Source organism: Chrysemys picta, chromosome 11, assembly GCF_011386835.1.
Source record: "Chrysemys picta bellii isolate R12L10 chromosome 11, ASM1138683v2, whole genome shotgun sequence".
NCBI classification, from domain to species: Eukaryota; Metazoa; Chordata; order Testudines; family Emydidae; genus Chrysemys; species Chrysemys picta.
This window is the reverse complement of record NC_088801.1, coordinates 69055457-69072627: the sequence shown is the minus strand read 5'-3', so window position 1 is coordinate 69072627 and position 17171 is coordinate 69055457. Positions and strand designations below refer to the sequence as shown.

At 45.4% G+C, this 17171-nt stretch overlaps 1 protein-coding gene across 1 annotated transcript in view; it reads right to left on the bottom strand.

The window, feature by feature from the left end:
* Window positions 1-17171, bottom strand: part of LOC135974173 (uncharacterized) — a 266713-nt gene that overhangs the window by 147036 nt on the left and 102506 nt on the right. The gene's annotated exons all lie outside the window — the stretch shown is intronic.

The window sequence follows — 17171 nt, the reverse complement described above, 5'->3', positions numbered from 1 at the left end:
GTTTGGGAATCCCATTTCAGCAAAACCATCAACTATTGACTGCACGTTGCCCAGAGTCACTACCCTTGCTATCACCAGGTCTTTCATTGCCCTGGCAACTTGGATCACAGCAGCCCCCACCGTAGATTTGCCCACTCCAAATTGATTCCCGACTGACTGGTAGCTGTCTGGCGTTGCAAGCTTCCACAGGGCTATCGCCACTCGCTTCTCAACTGTGAGGGCTGCTCTCATCTTGGTATCTTGGCGTTTCAGGGCAGGGGAAAGCAAGTCACAAAGTTCCATGAAAGTGCCCTTACGCATGCAAAAGTTTCGCAGCCACTGGGAATCGTTCCATACCTGCAGCATGATGCGATCCCACCAGTCTGTGCTTGTTTCCCGGGCCCAGAATCGGCGTTCCACGGCATGAACCTGCCCCAGTGACACCATGATTTCCACATTGCTGGGGCCTGTGCCTTGTGAGAGGTCTATGTCCATGTCAATTTCCTCATCACTCTCGTCGCCGCGCTGCAATCGCCTCCTCGGGTGGTCCGGGTTTCGCCTTGGCATGTCCTGGCTCTGCATATACTCCAGGACAATGCGCGTGGTGTTCATAGTGCTCATAATTGCCGCGGTGATCTGAGCGGGCTCCATGATCCCAGTGCTAGCTATGGCGCCTGGCTGGTCAGAAAAAAGGCGCGAAACTAGTATCTGATGGACCAGGAGAAGGAGGGAGGGCGGGAGGGAGGGAGGGCCGAGTGACGGCATGGCGTACAGGTACAGGAACAGGGAATTAAAATCAAGAAAGGTGGCTGTGCATCAGGGAGAAACACAAACAACTGTCACACAGAATGGTCCCCCCAAAGATTAAACTGAAAACCCTGGGCTTAGCAGGCCGTTGATTTCACGTAGGAAGGGGAAGCAAATGAATACAGAACAAATCTATTTTTTACATCTTAAGCTGGCAACCGACGGTGCAGCATGAGTGATAGCCTCTCCAGTATGATGACGACGGTTACCAGTCATAATATACCATCGTCTGCCAAAAGGCAAGGGGCTGCTGCTGTGTAGCAATGCAGCCCCACATCTGCCAGCCCCACGTCCGCCAGCACCCAGCATCGCCCTCGGCCTCTTCTGGGTGCTTAGCAGACAATACTGGGCAATTGGCAGAAAATAGTATATTACGACTGGTAGCCATCATCATCGAAACAGTAGGATGTCTGCCCAGGTGGCCATGATTGACAGCCACTCCAGTACGATGATGATGGATACCAGTCACAATATACCATCTCCTGGCAAGGGGCTGGTGCAATGCAGCCCTACGGCTGCCAGCCCCATGGCTATCACTCATGCTACACCGTCTACCGCCAAAAGGCAGTTAGCAGCTGCTGCTGTGTAGCAATGCAGTCCCACGTCTGCCGGCACCCAGAGGACATATGGTGACGGTGAGCTCAGCTGAGCTGAGCGAGCTCCATGTTGTCTGCACAGGTATCCCAGGTAACCCAGGTAAAAAGGCGCGAATCTATTGTCTGTCGTTGCTGTGACGGGGGAGGGAGGGGCCTGACGACATGTACCCAGAACCGCCCGCGACACTGTTTTGCATCATCTGGGCATTGGGATCTCAACCCAGAATCCCAAGGGGCGGCGGAGACTGCGGGAACTGTGGGATAGCTGTGGGATAGCTACCCATAGTGCAATGCTCCGGAAGTCGACGCTAGCCTCGTACTGTGGACGCGGTCCGCCGACTAGAGCACCTAGAGCATTTTATGTGGGGACACACACAATCGGCTGTATACAACCGGTTTCAATAAAACCGGCTTCTATAAATTCGAACTAATTTCGTAGTGTAGACATACCCTTAGTGTGAAGGGGATATTTAACCATTGGAACAACTTGCCAAGGGCTGTAGCGAATCGTCCATCACTGGTAATTTTTAAATCAGGATTGGATGTTTTTCTGAAAGATCTGCTCTAGGGGTTATTTGGAGGAAGTTCTGTAGCTTGTGTTATACAGGTCAGGCTAGATGATCACGATGGTCCCTTCTGGTCTTGGAATCTGACATTTAAGATGACTTTGGGGGAGGGGTGGTGTGTGGTACATAGCACTGAACGAGGTGACATGTATGTTTTGCTTTTCAGGTGTCCATTGTGGAAGGTATATAACCTCTCATGGGCTGGCACTGAACTGCTGCACAGATCTTACGTGGTTTGATCACATTGTTCCTTGTGGACTCGAAGGGATGGGTGTCACCTCCCTGAGCGAAGAACTCCAGAGACATGTCACAGTTGATGAAATCACTGAGCCTTTTCTGTACGCTTTTGAAGAAGTGTTTCAGTGCACCCTAACTTCCCATGAGGAATCTATCGGATAAAGAGCTCCGAGTGCCTCACTTACCTGTGGAAATGTGAATATTTCTTTGGTGCTTTCATGGTGTTACTAGAAATCCAGCTTGCTTGTTCCATCTTCCTATCAGCAATTAAATACGTGTAACAAACTGTACTCCTCGCATTTGAAACATATTTCTTGCTTTTGTAAAAATGAGCTGCTGTGTCTTTAAGTATACCTGGGTCTTAAAGATGCATGGAGTGGAAAATACAGTAGGCAGGTATATATACACAGTACATGAAAAGATGGGAGCTGCCTTACCAAGTGGGGGGTCAGTGCTAACAAGACAATTCAATTAAAGTGGAAGTGGGCTATTCTCAACAGTAGGATACCAAGGGAGGAAAAATCACTTTTGTAGTGGTAACGAGGCCAATGTAAGCAGGGTGGCCCTTTTCAAACAGTTGACAAGAAGGTGTGAGTAACAGTAGGGGGAAATTAGTTTTTGTAGTGACCCATCCACTCCCAGTCTTTATTCAGGCCTAATTTGATAGTGTCCAGTTTGCAAATTAATTCCAGTTCTGCAGTTTTTCATTGGAGTCTGTTTTTGAAGTTTTTTGTTGAAGAATTGCCACTTTTAAGTCTGTTATTGAGTGTCCAGGGAGATTGAAGTGCTCTCCTACTGGTTTTTGAATGTTATAATTCTTGACATCTGATTTGTGTCCATTTATTCTTTTGTGTAGAGACTCTGCGGTTTGGCCAATGTACATGGCAGTGGGGCATTGCTGGCACATGATGGCATATATCACATTGGTAGATGTGCAGGTGAACGAGCCCCTGATGGTATGGCTGATGTGGTTAGGTCCTATGATGGTGTCCCTTGAATAGATATGCGGACAAAGTTGGCAACAGGGTTTGTTGCAGGGATAGGTTCCTGGGTTCGTGTTTTTTGTTGTGTGGTGTGTAGTTGCTGGTGAGTATTTGCTTCAGGTTGGGAGGCTGTCTGTAAGCGAGGACTGGACTGTCTCCCAAGGTCTGTGAGAGTGAGGGATCATCCTTCAGGATAGGTTGCAGATCCTTGTTGATGCGCTGGAGAGGTTTTAGTTGGGAGCTGAAGGTGACAGCTAGTGGCATTCTGTTACTTTCTTTGTTGGGCCTGTCCTGTAGTAGGTGACTTCTGGGTACCCTTCTGGCTCTGTCAATCTGTTTCTTCACTTCAGCAGGTAGGTATTGTAGTTTTAAGAATGCTTGATAGAGTTTCTGTAGGTGTTTGTCTCTGTCTGAGGGATTGGCGCAAATGCGGTTGTATCTTAGAGCTTGGCTGTAGACAACGGATGGTGTGATGTGGTCTGGATGAAAGCTGGAGGCATGTAGGTAAGTATAGCGGGCAGTAGGTTTCCGGTATTGGGTGGTGTTTATGTGACCATCGCTTATTTGCACTGTAGTGTCCAGGAAGTGGATCTCTTGTATGGACTGGTCCAGGCTGAGGTTGATGGTGTGGTGGAAATTGTTGAAATCCTGGTGGAATTCCTCAAGGGCTTCTTTTCCATGAGTCCAGATGATGAAGATGTCATCCATGTAGTGCAAGTAGAGTAGGGGTGTTAAGGGACGAGAGCTGAGGAAGCGTTGTTCTAAGTCAGCCATAAAAATGTTGGCATATCACTTTAATTGAATTGTCTGGTTAGCACTGACCCCCCACTTGGTAAGGCAACTCCCATCTTTTCATGTACTGTGTATATATACTTGCCTAATGTATTTTCCACTCCATGCATCTGATGAAGTGGGTTTTAGACCACGAAAGCTTATGCCCAAATAAATTTAGTCTCTAAGGTGCCACAAGGACTCCCCGTTGTTTTTGCTGATACAGACTAACACGGCTACCACTCTGAAATGTGTCTTTAAGTATACATTGCATTCTGACACTGATCTTGGCCACCTCGATCTCTTTGTCTTAATGACCAAATGACATACAAAGCAGGACAAAAAAACCAAAAGAGGTTTAATTTTCCTTTACACTAAACCCCCTTTACACCATTTTGGTGGTGTTACAATGCTTTGAAGTGGGTGCAGGTGTAATTTACTCCCACTTAAAGTCCCCAATATACTGCCAGAGCAATGTGAAGGGGTCATAGCATAAATGGGGATAAAGCCCAGGAATTTCATTGACAAACTAGATGCTGCGTCTGAGCTGAGCTTCCCTGGAGAAGTAAGTTTGAAATTAAAACAGGAAGGGCCGTGTGACTCATGTCTAGTTTGTGATTCATGCTAACAGCCAGATCCATTTCTGCAGTACTCCTGCCTAGGCGGTTATTTCCCACTATGTATTTGTGCAACTGATTATTCCTTCCTAAGTGTAGTACTTTGCATTTGTCCTTACTGAATTTCATTGCATTTATTTCAGACCATTTTACCAGTTTGTCAAGATCATTTTGAATTCTAATCCTGTCTTCTAAAGTGCTTGCAACCCCTCCCAGCTTGGTATCATCTGCAGATTTATAAGTGTATTCTCCAGGCCATTATACAAATAATTTATGAAGATATTGAGTAGACCTGGACAGATTCCTGTGGGACCCCACTTAATATCCCCTTCCAGCTTGACTGTGAAGCGTTGATAATGGCTCTTTGAGTATGCTTTTCCAACCAGTTATGCACCCACCTTATAGTAGATTCGTCTAAGCAATAGTTCCCTAGTTTGTTTATGAGCAGGTCATGTGAGATGGTATCAAAAGCCTTAGGCTAAAGTCAAGTTATATTACAAGGCTTGTTATCCTGTCAAAGAAGGATATTAAGTTGGTTTGACATGATTTGTTCTTTGACTAATCCATGTTGACTGTTATTTATCACCTATCTTCTAGGTGCTTACAAATTGATTTTTTGATTATTTTCTCCATTATCTTTCCCGGTAACAAAATTAAGCTGATTGGTCTGACTGGTCAGACTAATTATTTAATTTGTCAGGGTCATTTTGAATTCTAATCCTGTCCTCCAAAGTGCTTCCGTCCCTCTCAGCTTGGTGTCATTCTCAGATTTTATAAGCATGCTTTCCACTCCATTATCCAAATCAGTAATGAAAATATTGACTAATACTGGACCCAGGAGTGACCTCTGTGGGATCCCACTAGATATGCTCTGGTTTCACAGTGAACCCTTAAGAACTACTCTCTGAGTTCAGTCTTTCAATCAGCTGTGCACCCATGTTATATTATTTCATCTAGACCACATTTCCCTAGTTTGCTTATGAGAATGTCACATGGGACTGTCTCAGAAGCCTTACTAAAATAACCATATATCACGTCTACTGCTTCCTTCCTATCTGCTAGGCTTGTAACCCTGTCAAAGAAGGAAATTAGGATGGTTGGCATAGTTTGTTCTTGAAAAATCCATGCTGGCTATTCCTTAGAACCCCATGATTAAAAAAAATTAAAATTAAATTAATGGAGATATCCCATCTCCTAGAACTGGAAGGGACCTTGAAAGGTCATTGAGTCCAGCCCCCTGCCTTTACTAGCAGGACCAAGTACTGATTTTGCCCCAGATTCCTAAGTGGCCCCCTCAACGATTGAACTCACAACCCTAGGTTTAGCAGGCCAATGCTCAAACCACTGAGCTATCCCTCCCCCCACCCCCTGATCATTTAGGTGCTTACAAATTGACCATTTAATATTGATGGTTCAAGTATCTTTCCAGGTATTGAAATTAGGCTGACTGGTCTATAGTTCCCCAGGTTGTCTTCTTCCCCAAGAAGAAGGATACCAGGAGCGTGTAATGGAATTGAACCAAGTAGTTATTTATTAATAACCTCATTAAACTATTTCTTTTAGTGAATTCCCTTCTGGCATTTACAATGCCTGTGTCCTCATCTTGCAATAACCTCTGCTCAGGTGAACCGCAGTGCAGAACTCCCATGACTCTACTGGGTCTCCATGCAATCACACTGCTCTGTCCATGTAGTGAACCCTTGGAGGATGGGGACCTTAGATCTTTCCCGGCCCGGAAGACTTGGACAACTGGGAAAGTGACAAGATTATCAAAATCCTGAAATCAAAAAATGGGAGGAAGTGTTGTCTAGTGGACTCGGCACAGGACTGCGACTCAGGAGATGTGTGTTTGGGTCAGCCACATACTTTCTTTGTGCTTACTCGGGAGAGATTTCCAAAGGCACAGAGGACAGTTAGGCACCGAATGCCCATTGAAAGTCACTGGGAGTTGGGTACATAACTGATTCAGGCCTTTGCAAATATCCCCCCTTAGCCTCTCCATTCTCAGTTCCCCCATCTGTGCAATGAGGATAATACTTTCTTACCTCACAGGGGTGTTGTGAGGATAAAATCTACTGATGACTGTGAAGTGCTCAGGTAGAGCCCTGCATGGATACAAAATTTGTATCCACATCCAATCCACAATCTGCAAACATGGTATGCAAATGCAAGAAGCCTGGGAAACAAGCAGGGAGAACTGGAAGTCCTGGCACAGTCAGGGAACTATGATGTGATTGGAATAACAGAGTCTTGGTGGGATAACTCACATGACTGGAGTACTGTCATGGATGGATATAAACTGTTCAGGAAGGACAGGCAGGGCAGAAAAGGTGGGGGAGTTGCGTTGTATGTAAGAGAGGAGTATGACTGCTCAGAGCTCCAGTATGAAACTGCAGAAAAACCTGAGAGTCTCTGGATAAAGTTGAGAAGTGTGAGCAACAAGGGTGATGTCGTGGTTGGAGTCTGCTATAGACCACCAGACCAGGGGGATGAGGTGGACGAGGCTTTCTTCTGGCAACTAGCAGAAGCTGCTAGATCGCAGGCCCTGGTTCTCATGGGAGACTTTAATCACCCTGATATCTGCTGGGAGAGCAATACAGCGGTGCACAGGCAATCCAGGAAATTTTTGGAAAGTGTACGGGACAATTTCCTGGTGCAAGTGCTGGAGGAACCAACTAGGGGCAAAGCTTTTCTTGACCTGCTACTCACAAACAGAGAAGAATTAGTAGGGGAAGCAAAAGTGGATGGGAACCTGGGAGGCAGTGACCATGAGATGGTCGAGTTCAGGATCCTGACAAAAGGAAGAAAGGAGAGCAGCAGAATACAGACCCTGGACTTCAGAAAAGCAGACTTTGACTCCCTCAGGGAACAGATGGGCAGGATCCCCTGGGAGAATAACATGAAGGACAAAGGGGTCCAGGAGAGCTGGCTGTATTTTAAAGAATCCTTATTGAGGTTGCAGGAACAAACCATCCCGATGTGTAGAAAGAATAGTAAATATGGCAGGCGACCAGCTTGGCTAAACAGTGAAATCCTTGCTGATCTTAAACACAAAAAAGAAGCTTACAAGAAGTGGAAGATTGGACAAATGACCAGGGAGGAGTATAAAAATATTGCTCAGGCATGCAGGAGTGAAATCAGGAAGGCCAAATCACACTTGGAGTTGCAGTTAGCAAGAGATGTTAAGAGTAACAAGAAGGGTTTCTTCAGGTATGTTAGCAACAAGAAGAAAATCAAGGAAAGTGTGGGCCCCTTACTGAATGAGGGAGGCAACCTAGTGACCGAGGATGTGGAAAAAACTAATGTACTCAATGATTTTTTTGCCTCTGTCTTCACGCACAAGGTCAGCTCCCAGATTGCTGCACTGGGCAGTACAGCATGGGGAGAAGGTGACCAACCCTCTGTGGAGAAAGAAGTGGTTCGGGACTATTTAGAAAAACTGGACGTGCACAAGTCCATGGGACCGGATGCGCTGCATCCGAGGGTGCTAAAGGAGTTGGCGGGTGAGATTGCAGAGCCATTAGCCATTATTTTTGAAAACTCATGGCAATCGGGGGAGGTCCCAGATGACTGGAAAAAGGCTAATGTAGTGCCCATCTTTAAAAAAGGGAAGAAGGAGGATCCGGGGAACTACAGGCCAGTCAGCCTCACCTCAGTCCCTGGAAAAATCATGGAGCAGGTCCTCAAGGAATCAATTATGAAACATTTAGAGGAGAGGAAAGTGATCAGGAACAGTCAGCATGGATTCACGAAGGGGAAGTCGTGCCTGACTAACCTAATTGCCTTCTATGATGAGATAACTGGCTCTGTGGATGAGGGGAAAGCAGTGGATGTGTTATTTCTTGACTTTAGCAAAGCTTTTGATACGGTCTCCCACAGTATTCTTGCCGCCAAGTTAAAAAAGTATGGGCTGGATGAATGGACTGTAAGGTGGATAGAAAGCTGGCTAGATCGTCGGGCTCAACGGGTAGTGATCAATGGCTCCATGTCTAATTGGCAGCCGGTTTCAAGCGGAGTGCCCCAAGGGTCGGTCCTGGGGCCAGTTTTGTTTAATATCTTTATTAATGATCTGGAGGATGGTGTGGACTGCACTCTCAGCAAGTTTGCAGATGACACTAAACTAGGAGGCGTGGTAGATACACTAGAGGGTAGGGATTGGATACAGAGGGACCTAGACAAATTCGAGGATTGGGCCGAAAAAAACCTGATGAGGTTCAACAAGGACAAGTGCAGAGTCCTGCACTTAGGACGGAAGAATCCCATGCACTGCTACAGACTAGGGACCGAATGGCTAGGTAGCAGTTCTGCAGAAAAGGACCTAGGGGTCACAGTGGACGAGAAGCTGGATATGAGTCAACAGTGTGCTCTTGTTGCCAAGAAGGCTAACGGCATTTTGGGCTGTATAAGTAGGGGCATTGCCAGCAGATCGAGGAACGTGATCGTTCCCCTTTATTCGACATTGGTGAGGCCTCATCTGGAATACTGTGTCCAGTTTTGGGCCCCACACTACAAGAAGGATGTGGAAAAATTGGAAAGAGTCCAGCGGAGGGCAACAAAAATGATTAGGGGTCTGGAGCACATGACTTATGAGGAGAGGCTGAGGGAACTGGGATTGTTTAGTCTCCAGAAGAGAAGAATGAGGGGGGATTTGATAGCAGCCTTCAACTACCTGAAGGGGGGTTCCAAAGAGGATGGAGCTCGGCTGTTCTCAGTGGTGGCAGATGACAGAACAAGGAGCAATGGTCTCAAGTTGCAGTGGGGGAGGTCCAGGTTGGATATCAGGAAAAACTATTTCACTAGGAGGGGGTGAAACACTGGAATGCGTTACCTAGGGAGGTGGTGGAGTCTCCTTCCTTGGAGGTTTTTAAGGCCCGGCTTGACAAAGCCCTGGCTGGGATGATTTAGCTGGGAATTGGTCCTGCTTTGAGCAGGGGGTTGGACTAGATGACCTCTTGAGGTCCCTTCCAACTCTGATATTCTATGATTCTATGATTCTATGCAGATATCGGCAGATTTGCAGGGCTCTACACTCGGGTACTACGGTGATAAGGGCCACCTAAGTGTCTAGAGAGGTATCGGCTGCCATACAAATGAAACCTGGTTAACGAAGTGGGGGAGTGATTGTTATTCAGACTGTTTAACTCAACTTGACACATAGCTGGAAGGAAAGATCTTGATTCAACACCTACGTAAATCGATTAGTGGCTGCAAGAGCTGACACCCCAGTTCTTATGGCCCTGCAAGAGCATGTGCAAGTCATGATTTGATATTCCTAAAGTAACAAGAAAAAAGCAGCCCCTCACCCCCCAACTGCATTAAAAAAAAAAAAAAACATGGTCCCCTCCCACCTCCTTTGCAGTCATCTTTAACAGCATATGTATTTTTAGTGTGAATCTAGTGCATGCAGGTTAAGGCTGCTATAGTTTTCTTTGGGATTGTCTGTAGAAGACTCTTAAGGAAGTGTCCCATCCCCCTCAACAAGCTCCTCCTTGCCTATCAAACATAAGCTACTTGTCTTCACTTTCAAGGCCTATCCTCACCCTATCTATCATTTCTCATTCATCACAAATGTCAACTCCTACCTTCATTCATCCTATGATATTCATCGCTGTGACATTCCCCAGGGTACAATCTGGACTGATGGACAGCAATGTCCCTCAATTCTACAACCTGGGGTGCCATTTATGCTGCTTTGCTGTGAGAACAACCACTCCTGGCCTTCTCACACCCAGCCTCTAGCATGTAAATTATTCTAGCTGAGTTATAGGAGTGCTTTTATCCAGCCACTCCTGAATTATATTTCAGAGTGACACCAGAAAATTCCCAGTCCTAAATTTGTCCTCAGAAATGTGCTGCTTGTACTGCCCAGTATCTTCCTGAACAAGCTCATAGAAAGTCCATCATTTCATTAATAGAAAACAATATGCACATACCTTGGTATCTCAAATGGAGCTTCCCACATACTTGAAACACACACATGTTTAGATAAAATAATGTTAATAACTACAGAAAGAAATATTTTAAGTGATTACAAGTAATGAGACATAAAAAATCAGAATTGGTTACAAATAAATAAAAGATAAAACACGAACAAATACCTAACTTAACAAGCAAAGTGAATTCAAAACAAAAGTCTCTCACCACATGTTCTTTTGCATTGTTGGACCCTTCCCCCAATCCAATGTTCCGTTCCTTTTCTTGTTCATTAGTCATGGGTGTCATGGGTAGAGAGAAAGGGAGGAGAGGGGTGATTTGGGGCCTCTGTTCCTCATTTTTATGCCTCTTCCTCCTCTGAGAATCATCTCCAGTTGGGGTTCTGGTGGCAGCCAGCCTGTTTGCATGGGAATCTCCAGCTGTTCCACTGCCGAGATGTAAATTTCTTGCTCACACCCTTCTTCCTGCCACAAAATGGACACCCAGGTGATAGTCCATTTGATTATGCTGATACTTGGCTGAGGCATCAGTTTGCCTTTTGTCTCTGAGGAACTGGTTTGTGCCTGCTTTTCTAAACTTGGAGCATGTCTCAGTAAAGTCATACAGTAGAATCTTTATAACTTTACATACAATGTTGCCATACATATTTACCAGGACAATAATGTTCAGCAAATTATGAGCTTTCAAATGATTCCTCAGAAGGCATACTTTGTACAAAGTTTACAATAGGCTGGTAAAACTTAAGGGTACAGACTGTCACAATTGCCCACTTGTTAAGTTTTTAAACAAGCCCTTTTGTGCTTTCTCCCATAGTGCCCTTAAGCTTGGGAGGTTCTCCCTCTAAACATGTGCAAAATTAACTTATTGTCCTACTCCACAGCCCTTCTTAAAATTCTCCTTTTCCATTATGTCTATTAAACACTTGACAACAGTTAGGCTGAGACCACTGCTTGTCATGCTAACTAGTGGTGTCTCATTGTTACCCTGTACTCCCCCATCTCTCTCTATCCATCTGTTGTCTCTTATCCTACACCTAGGCCTGATCTACACAAGAAACTTACATCAGTACAGCTACATCCACACCCCAAGAGACATAGCTTTGCCTGTGACGGGTTGGATCACAGAACCCCCCTTGGAAGCTGCCACCTGATGTGCCAAGACTACTTCTGACCCTGCCTTCCTGCCCCGTCAGCTTAGGATTTCAGTGCCCTGCCTGGTTTGAGCCAGACTCGCTAGCCTGCTGCAAACCCAGACCCAGGTCTGAATCATGTCCCCTAACAGCTGTAGGTTTACCTGAAAGCAGCTAACAGAAATGTTCTTGTCTTTAACACTCTGATGCCCAACTCCCAGTGGGGTCTAACCCAAATAAATCCGTTTTACCCTGTATAAGTTTATACAGGGTAAACTCATAACTTGTTCGCCCTCTATAACACTGATAGAGAGATATGCACAGCTGTTCCCCCGCCCCCCGGCCAGGTATTAACAGATACTCTGAGTTAATTAATAAGTAAAAAGTGATTTTATTAAATACAGAAAGTAGGATTTAAGTGGTTCCAAGTAGTAACAGAAAAAGTAAGTCACCAAGCAAAATAAAATAAAACATGCAAATCTGTGTCTACTCAAACTGAATACAGATAATCTCACCAGTTCCAGAATGCTCCCTTTTACAGACTAACCTCCTTTTAGTCTGGGTCCAGCAATCACTCGCACCCCTTGCAGTCACTGTTCTTTGTTCCAGTTTCTTTCAGGTATCCTTGGGGGTGGAGAGGCTCTCTCTTTAGCCAGCTGAAGACAAAATGGAGGGGTCTCCCACGGGCTTAAATAGACTTTCTCTTGTGGGTGGAGACCCCCTCCCCTCTCCTATGTAAAGTCCAGCTCCAAGATGGAGTTTTGGAGTCACCTGGGCAAGTCACATGTCCATGCACGACTGAGTTCCTTACCAGCCCAGCCACATTCCTGGGAAAGCCCAGATGTGTATTGGTGTCTCCAAGTTCATTGTTGGCTTAAGTGTTTTCTGATTGGGCACTTACTGAGAATAGTCTTTTCTCAGGAAGCTGACCAACTGCTTCACTACAGCCTACTTAGAATCAAACAAGTATGCAGCCAATATTCATAACTTTGAATACAAAAATGATACATGCATACAAATAGGATTAATAGATTCAGTAGATCATAACCTTTACAGAGATATGTTACATGGCATATGTAGTATAAAACACATTCTAGTTGTGTTATATATATACATTCATATGCATATTTCCATAAAGCCTTATTGGAGGTACTGTCACAATGCCAACCTAACCGCCGGTGTAGACTGTGCTAGGTCTAGCTAGACTTAGCTACCACCTCTTGGGGAGGTGGATTACCTATGCTGATGGAGAAGCCCTGCAGTCGGTGTAGGTAGTGTCTACACTGAAGCACTACAGTGGTGCAGCTGCAACAGCGTTTTAAGTGTAGCTATATCCCCAGACTGTAAGCTCCTTGCGGCAAGAGCCATCTTCTAGTTCTGGGTTTGTATAGCACCCAGCATAATGCTGTCCCGGTCTATTATGAGGGCGCCTACAGTAATACAAGTAATTAATTATAATAATAATGTTGAATGGCTTATTCAGAAATGCAGGAGACAGCATGCATCCTTTCAGCACCTGTGGAACCTTAGAAGAAAAATGCCACTTATTTTTAAAGTCTCACCACTTCACCTGCTTGTAAAAATAGATAAAAGAGTAATAAAATAAGATTAAATATAATAAAACAAGTAAAGAAGCAGGTGTTATTTTGCTTGCCTAGTGATACAAAGTCTAGGATTGCAGGTTTGCGTAATATGTTGTGTACTTACTTTAGGCCATCAGCCAAGCCCTTGAGAATGTGTTCAATGAATTATAGCTTGTTTTTATTGTACATCCAGAGAAACTCCTATGGTTTCTTTGAAAAGCAAAGGATCCATATTATGTTGTCAGAATGGGCTGAAAAATGGTGCCAAAGGCAGATAAATATCTGGAAACGGTGATTAAAAAAATTCCACTAGCAGGACGAAATGGTGGGAAAGTGAGCATAGTGAGCAGAAAATAGGAGGGTGGTTTGAATTGACACGATCCAAGGTTGATATTTGTTTTGAAAACAAGTTAAAAGCTTTCTCGTTAATCTGTTTTCCTCTCCCATTGTTGGGTGTGATTCAGTTCAGGAATTCAGTCTCTCAGGGTTCTTGCCTTCGGTAACCAACTACCAACATTTTGATTTATTGGAAGCGAGAGATTTAAACAAAAGGACATTGCCACTGGAATGAATTCACGGGAGAAAATTCTCTCTAAGTGGAGGCTGAATTCATTTCTGAAGTGAATGGAGCCCCAGCATTAAAACCCTCCTCAAGCTTTGATCCCATCCCAGGCGATAACTACTTAAAATGTGCAGCTTTAAGGGGGAGGGGGCTGAGATTTTCAAAACTGTCTAGAGGATGTGCAGCTCCCATTGATTTTAATGGAATTTGGGCATCTCAGGTGGCTCTGATACTCTTGGCCTTTGTTTTCTCCCGGTTTTCATGGTTTTTGAACCTACTCTTCAGTACAGTCAAAGGGAGGCGCGATATGCTCCATGGCCTTGGCTAAGTCAGTTACACTTTGGCCCTTTGCTTCTGGATCATGGCAGTGATAATGCCTAGAGCTCATGGGGGCATTGGGAGGCTTAAAGGATTTTAGGACTTTCAAGACTATATAGCTGGAATGAGGGGAATTCCCCTTTGTGAGGTGGAGGACCACAAAGTGTGGGCTATTTTCCACCAGTACTGCCAACTAACTGTCAAGAAGACAGAATAAAACTAGCCAGCCTGGTGGACATGATATACCTTGACTTTAGCAAAGCTTTTGATACGGTCTCCCACAGTATTCTTAAAGCAACTTAAAGAAGTATGGACTGGATGAATGGATTATAAGGTGAATAGAAAGCTGGCTACATTGTCGGGTGTTGATCAACGGCTCGAAGTCTAGTTGGCAGCCGGTATCAAGCGGAGTGACCCAGGGGTCAGTCCTGGGGCCGGTTTTGTTCAACATCTTCATTAATGATCTGGATGATGGGATGGATTGCACCCTCAGCAAGTTCGCGGATGACACTAAGCTGGGGGGAGGTAGATATGCTGGAGGCTTGGGATAGGGTCCAGAATGACCTAGACAAATTGGAGGATTGGGTCATAAGAAATCTGATGAGGTTCAACAAGGACAAGTGCAGAGTCCTGCACTTAGGACGGAAGAATCCCATGCACCACTATAGGCTGGGAACTGACTGGCTAAGCAGCAGTTCTGCAGAAAAGGACCTGGGGATTACAGTGAATGAGAAGCTGATATGAGTCAGCAGTGTGCCTTTGTTGCCAAGGAGACTAATGGCATATTGGGCTGCATTAGTAGAAGCATTGCTAGCAGATGGAGGGAAGTGATTATTCCCCTCTATTCGACACTGGTGAAGCCACATCTGGAGTATTGCATCCAATTTTGGGCCCCCCCACTACAGAGAGAATGTGGAAAAATTGAGAGTCCAGCGGAAGGCAACAAAAATGATCAGGGGGCTGGGGCACATGACTTATGAGGAGAGGCTGAGGGAACTGGGCTTATTTAGTCTGCAGAAGAGAAAAGCGAGGGGCGATTTGATAGAAGCCTTCAACTACCTGAAGGGCGGTTCCAAAGAGGATGGAGCTAGGCTGTTCTCAGTGGTGGCAGATGACAGAACAAGGAGCAATGGTCTCAAGTTGCAGTGGGGGAAGTCCAGGTTGGATATTAGGAAACACTATTTCACCCAGGAGGGTGGTGAAGCACTGGAATGGGTTACCTAGGGAGGTGGTGGAATCTCCTTCCTTAGAGGTTTTTAAATCCTGGCTTGACAAAGCCCTGGCTGGGATGATTTAGTTGGGGTTGGTCCTGCTTTGAGCAGGGTGTTGGACTAGATGACCTCCTGAGGTCTCTTCCAACCCTAATCTTCTGTGATTCTATGACAGGTTTCAGAGTAGCAGCCGTGTTAGTCTGTATCCGCAAAAAGAACAGGAGTACTTGTGGCACCTTAGAGACTAACAAATTTATTTGAGCATAAGCTTTCGTGGGCTACAGCCCACTTCTTCGGATGCATAGAATGGAACATAGATTGATGAGATACATATACACATACAGAGAGCATGAAAAGGCCAATTAAGTAAGAGAAAAAAACTTTTGAAGTGATAATCAAGATAGCCCAGTACAGACAGTTTGATAAGAAGTTTGATAAGAAGTGTGAGAATACTTACCTGGGGAGATTGAATCTATCTCCCCATGTAAGTATTCTCACACTTCTTATCAAACTGTCTGTATTGGGCTATCTTGATTATCAGTTCAAAAGTTTTTTTTTCTCTTACTTAATTGGCCTCTCAGAGTTGGTAAGATAACTCCCACCTTTTCATGCTCTCTGTATGTGTATATGTATCTCCTCAATATATGTTCCATTCTATGCATCCGAAGAAGTGGGCTGTAGCCCACGAAAGCTTATGCTCAAATAAATGTGTTAGTCTCTATGATTCTGTAATTCACACTTTCATTCCAATCCTCCCCATCCCTACCATACTATAGCAGAGTACCAGCTCTGTTGCAGTTAAGGTTGAGGTTTGCTACCTTTTTAAAGGTGGACTATTCGAAGTGCTCTACAAGGCACATGCTGAAGTGGATTGTCTTGAAATTTGCCGTGCCTCATTGGGGTGCTGGCTAGGGTTAGTGATCCAAATTTGGGGTCATTTGAGCAAGGGGTTCCTGAGGTGCAGCCCTTGCAAGAAAAGAGCATTTTACAAAATCATCTCATTCTTAAAAAATTGGTTTTGTGTTTTGCACACACCTGGGGCTCTAGCTACAGCTTTGATCCTTCCCACATTGATCTCAGTCATTCAGGGTGTACTTCAACTACTGCATGGTCCCCCACAGTTCCCTTGGAGAAGCCATAGTGAAAAAGTTATTAAGGGTAAAGTTTGTCACTCTCGGTCAGTGTGAACCAAACGGAGTCAAATGTATATGTGCAGCAAGAGGGTTTCCTGGCACTCTGTTGTCATAGTAACTGGGAGACTCAAGGAGACATGCTGTAGCCATTCAACAAGTCAGTGTAGCAGGGTGGAAGGGGTTAAAGCTGTGGTTGGCACAGCTAGGCTGGGGCTGGTGCGAGCACTTTGGGCGAGTCCCAAGGGAAGGTGGAGGCCGAGGAGCAGCACCCCACCAGGCTGGAGGTCCAAACTGAGCAGACATCTCACCCAGCTAGCGCAACTCAGCTGTGCGCGCACCACCGGATGGGTTAGCGGCCTCAAGGCCAGGAGGTGGGGAGCGGAGGGTTTTCGGCACCCCTGGAGGTGGGGGAAGGGATTGTGCATTGTTTTTTCACTGTTGCTGTTGAATTCCTTTCAGTTCCCATCCCATCAGCCTGTTGGTCCATTCCCTGGCCTAATATCCTTCCATATGGATGGTCTCAGAACTCCTCTGTGTGCACTTGGGTCTTTGGCTCAGGTGCTGCCGGAAACACATAAGCAAAGGGGGATCTAATGCCTGACCCAGAGAGGAGTAGGTGCAGGCTCGCTACCTTAGGACAACTACCAGCCCTTGTGCCCAGTGCCAGGGAAGGGTGGACACAATCTCACCATGTGAGCTGCTGCCTCTGGTGGATTTGGCACAAGCATGTTGGAAGGGGCAGCAT